The sequence below is a fragment of the Phaethon lepturus genome, unplaced genomic scaffold, assembly GCF_000687285.1.
Source record: "Phaethon lepturus isolate BGI_N335 unplaced genomic scaffold, ASM68728v1 scaffold11805, whole genome shotgun sequence".
NCBI lineage: Eukaryota > Metazoa > Chordata > Aves > Phaethontiformes > Phaethontidae > Phaethon > Phaethon lepturus.
The window spans coordinates 13969-19459 of record NW_010538479.1 but is presented as its reverse complement, the minus strand read 5'-3'; the positions used below and the strand labels follow the sequence as shown (position 1 = coordinate 19459).

Here is a 5491-nt window from a genome sequence, read left to right as displayed (position 1 = left end):
GCACTCGATCCCCTCATCCAGATCATCTATAAAGATATTGAACAAGACCAGCCCCAGAACCAAGCCCTGGGGAACACCGCTTGTGACCGGCCACCAGCCGGATTTAACGCCATTCACCACAACTCTCTGGGCTCGGCCATCCAGCCAGTTCTTTACCCAGCGAAGAATATGCCTGACTAAGCCATGAGCCACCAGTTTTTCCAGGAGAACGCTGTGGGAGATGCTGTCAAAGGCTTTACTAAAGTCCAGGGAGACAACGTCCACAGTCTTTCCCTCATCCACTAGGAGGGTCACCCAGTCATAGAAGAAAATCAGGTTGGTCAAGCAGGACCTGCCTTTCATGAACCCATGCTGTCTGGGCCTGATCCCTTGTTTGTCCTGCACATGCCCTGTGAGCACCCTCAAGATGAACCACTCCATTATCTTCCCCAGCAAGGAGGTCAGGCTGACAGGCCTGTAGTTCCCAGGATCCTCCTTCCAGCCTTTCTTGTAGATGGGCATCACACTGGCAAGCCTCCAGTCTTCTGGGACCTCCCCTGTTAACCAGGACTGCTGATAAATGATGGAGAGTGGCTTGGCAAGCTCCTCCGCCGGCTCCCTCAGTACTCTTGGGTGGATCCCATCAGGCCCCATAGACTTGTGGGTATCCAGATGGCTTAACAGGTCCTTAACTGTTTCCTGCTGGATTATGAGGAGTTTATTGTGCTCTCCATCCCTGTCTTCCAGCTCAGGGGGCTGAATACCCTGCGGATACCTGGTCTGGCTGTTAAAGACTGAGGCAAAGAAGGCATTAAGTACGTCAGCCTTATCCTCATCCTTGGTGACAATGTTCCCCCCATATCCAGTAAGGGATGGAGATTCTCCTTGCCTCTCTTTTTGTTGTCAATATATTTGGAAAAGCATTTTTGTTATCCTTTGACACCGTGGCCAGACTGAGTTCTAGCTGGGCTTTTGCCTTTCTAATTTTGTCTCTGCTTGACCTAATGAGGTCCTTGTACTCTTCCTGAGTTGCCTGCCCCTTCTTCCAGAGATGATAAACTCTCCTCTTTTCCCTGAGTCCCAGCAAAATCTCCCTGTTCAGCTAGGCCCTTAGGGCACATGGGGATCACCTGCTCCTGCGCCTTTAAGATTTCCTTCTTGACTAAGCCTTGAGTGTCTTACTGCAGTAACTCTGTGTATTCCTGCAGTGTTATTACAACTAGTATTAACAACCAAATTTAAGAAAGATGATTTTAAATTCTGTAACTTCAGATAACAAAAAACTTAACCTATAGTCTTCAGCAACTGCCCATACCTTATTCTTAAGAGACATTATCTCAGTCCATAATCATTCATTAAACAGAAGGCACCCTTTCTTCATACTTTTTTCTGGAGTCCTCCATTTCCCCATGAGGGTTTTATTAACAACATATTCTGCTGCATAGTTTTAAAGTTAATTTTAGGAACAAATAATGTAAATTCCTTAGCAAGTAGAAGATGATTTTCTGGTGTGATTTTATAGGTGTCACAGATGTTCTATTTCTCAGACATGCAAGACAAGTTGGAAATTTACCCACTGCAATGCTTGAGGGTAAATAGAAAAGCTGGAACAAAGAGGTGAAGCGAAGAAGGAAAGAAAGCAGAACAAAACACATTCCTCTCTACATCATTAAAGTTTACCTTTGAAGGCATGAGTATCCATACTGAACAAACTAAGATATGTTACCACAGTGCTTAAAGTTAAAATTCTCTTGAGTGCCCTCTTCAAACTTTTCTATAATATTATGTCTACTACCTGATATATTTATATCCTGGTAGCACCTTAACACCTCAAAATATTTTGAGATTCTCCTCTTTTCTCATAGGTTTCAAGAGGGAGCACATTGTATCTCTTATTAGCAATATGTAGCACACACAGTGAAGCTACATGTGTTTTTGATTCCAGCAGCGCTCAACTGCCACTCACAAAAACTTGAGTTTGCTAGGCTCATTTGGGTTTGAAACTTTTAACCTTATTGAGGTACTAGGAAGTCATGGTATTTCAGTATTTCCTTAGTTTCTTAAGGCTTTAGACAGCCTCCCTTAAGTGACATTTTGTTGCATTTCTCCTTCCACAAATATACCATAAGAACATCCAAAGATCTTCTTGCCTTTCCTTTTTTTGGTTTCACTTCTTCCACAACACAGCTTCATAGACATTAATTTTTATATTGTGCCTTTTCTTCACATCTCACTTTTTAACTCTCTAACTTAACTTCACATCTCACTAACATGTTACCTCCTGCACTTTATATTCTCTACAAAGGATCTGTAAAATCTGTTTTTCATGTCCTTGAACTAAGAAGGTATATCACACTTCCTTAGTTGATTCCTGATGAATCTCCATGCCTCATTGCCCTTCTCATCCTTCAGGTTCCTATATGCAATTCTTTAATGGCCACGTTTATGAGACTGTACAGTTTAATCTTTAATTTCTTCTTAGTATAATGGCTGTTCAGGGGGTTCCCATTCTTGCTCTAAACAGGTATAGAATTACTCCTTACCCTTACTTGCACCAATACATTTCTTTCTGGAGCCATCTTGCAAAAAATGGCTCAATGAAATGATGTCTTTTAAAAAAAGCTGAAAAAGCTGGGGCAGAGGTGGGGAAGAAGGCAGTAATAAAGTTTTAGAGGTATGCAGCTCTTGAAACATTCAGCTATATCTGCATTAATGCCTTGGTTCAGATCGGGGCAATTCTGAACTGCATCCTCAATTTACTAGGTTTTGGAGCCGTTTTGATGCACAAAATCTAGATTCCATTCAGAGAAACAAAACCTAAGTTCCAGTCCAAAAGCAGTTGAAATTCATCTACAAAGTGTTCTGTTTAACTACCTGGACTTCTCAAAGAGCTCTAATATGGTCCCCCACAACATTCTTGCTGCTAAATGGAAACTTATGGATTTGATAGATAAGGAATTGGCTGGATACTGGATGCATCCAAAGAATTAGAGTTAACAGCTCACTGTCCATGTGGAAACTGATAAAGAGCTACATCCCTCAACGGTCTGTACTGGGACTGATACTTTTTAACATCTTCATTAATGACACAGAGAGTGGGATCCAGGGCACCCTCGGCAGCTTCGCAGATGACACGAAGCTGAGTGGTGCAGTTGGTAAGTTAGAGGGAAGGGATGCCATCCAGGGGACCTTGACAAGCTCGAGGAATGGGTCCACATGAACCTCATGAAGATCAACAAGGCCAAACACAATTGCTCCTGGGTCAGAGCAATCCCCAGTATCAACAGAAACTGAGGAATGAATGGATTGAGAGCAGCCCTGACAAGAAGGACTTGGGAATACTGGTCGATGAAAAGCTGGACATGAGCTAGCGATGTGCACTTGCAGCCCAGAAAGCCAATCATATCCCAGGCTGCATTACAAGAAGTGTAGTCAGCATGTCAAGTGATGCTATTCTCTCCCCCTACTCTGCTCTGGCGAGATCCCACCTGGAGTACTGTGTCCAGCTCTGGGGTTGCCAGTACAAGACAGACATGGGCCTGCTCAGGCAGGTCCAGACGAGGGACATGAAAGAATGACAGAAGTCTGGAACACCTCTCCTGTGAAGAAAGGCAAAGAAAGTTGGGGTTGTTCAACCTGGAGAAGAGAAGGCTCCAAAGAAATAGATAAAAGGGGATTATAAGAAAGACGGAGAGATACTTTTTATAAAGACCTGTAGTGACAGGGCAAGGGGCACCAGTTTTAAATTGAAAGAAGGTAGATTTAGATTGGACATGAGGAATATATGTCTTACAATGAAGGTGAGAAGACACTGGAACAGGCTGCCCAGAAAAGTTGTGGGTGCCACATCAACAGAGTTGTTCCAGGTTCAGTCTGGACTAGGCTTTGAGCAACCTCATCTAGTGAAAGATGTCCCTGTCCATGGTGATCTGTAAAGGTCCCTTCCAACCCAAATCATTCTATCAAATGCACTCCAATGCTTACTGAGGACATTAGGTTCTGAATTAACGTGCTAGACAGAAGTTTCTCTGTTATGTATCTACTGCTTCCCATACAGTGGAGGCACTTAGCTGAGGGGATCACTTAACACTGATCTAGAAGAAATTTTCCAAATTACATAGAGATCATGGAATGATTTATGTTGGAAAAAACGTTTAAGATCACCATGTCCAACCGTTAACCTAACACTGCCAAGTCCACCACTAAACCATGTCCCTAAGCACCACACCTACATGTCTTTCAAGTAACTCCAGGGATGCTGACTCAACCAGTTCCTGTGGCAGCCTGTTACAGTGCTTGACAACCCTTTTGGTGAAGAATTCTTTCCTAATACCCAATCTAAACCTCGCATGGTACAACTTGAGGCCATTTCCTCTGGTTCCATCACTTGTTACTTGGGAGAAGAGACCAACACCCACCTCGCGACAATCTCCTTCCAAGTAGCTGCAGAGCACGATAAGGTCTCCCCTGAACCTCCTTTTCTCCAGGCTAAACAACCCCAGTTCCCTCAGCCGCTCCTCATAACACTTGTTCTCCAGACCCCTCACCAGCTTCGTTGCCTTTCTTTGGACATGGTCCAGGACCTCAGTGTCCTTGTAGTGAGGAGCCCAAAACTGAACATGGCCTCACCAGTGCCAAGTACAGAGGGACAATAACTTCCTGGGTCCTGCTGGTGCAGGTATCCACCTGTAGCCTGTGGAGGACCCCACGCTCAAGCATATGGATGCCCGAAGGAGGCTGTCACCCCGAGGGAAGCCTGTGCTGGAGCAGGCTGCTGACAAGGACCTCTGGCCCCATGGAGAAAGGAATCACGCGGGAGCAGGTTTGCTGGCAGGACTTGTGACCCCGTGGAAGGGACCCGTGAAGAACACAGCCCACAGGAAGGACTCATGTTGGAGAAGTTTGTGGAGGACTGCCTCCCATGAGAGGGACCCCACGCTTGAGCAAAGAGCGTGAGGAGTCTCCCTCTGAGGAGGAAGGGGTGGCAGAGACAACGTGTGATGATCTGACTGCAGTCCCCATTCCCTGTCCCCCTGTGCCGCCCAGAGGGGAGAAGGTAGAGAAATCAGGAGTGAAGTTGAACCCAGGAAGAAGGGAGGGGTGGGGGCAAGGTGTTTTAAGATTTAGTTTTAGTTCTCATTATCCTACTCCGATTTGCTGGGTAATAAATTAAGACTAATTTCCCCACGTCGAGTCTGTTTTGCCCATGACAGTAATTGGTGAGTGATCTCTCCCTGTCCTTATCTCGACCCACGAGCCTTGCATTACATTTTCTCTCCCCTATCCAGCTGAGGAGGGGAGTGATAGAACAGCTCTGGTGGGCACTTGGTGTCCAGCCAGGGTCAATCCACCACAGCTGACCACACTATTTCTGACACAAATACATACAATATATCTGCCAGAGCCTCACTATCAACAATTCTGATTTACTATTTTTCTAATAACATGTACATATCACATGTCCCAATTCCTTTGTCACTAAAGGGGGGGGGGGGGGGGGAGACAAGCAACA

The 5491-nt window shown here is 45.1% G+C and overlaps 1 protein-coding gene across 1 annotated transcript in view; it reads right to left on the bottom strand.

Annotated features, from left to right (window-relative positions):
• LOC104620568 (zinc finger MYM-type protein 2-like) overlaps window positions 1–5491 on the bottom strand; it is a gene marked incomplete at its 3' end in the record, with an annotated part of 36178 nt that overhangs the window by 27380 nt on the left and 3307 nt on the right. The gene's annotated exons all lie outside the window — the stretch shown is intronic.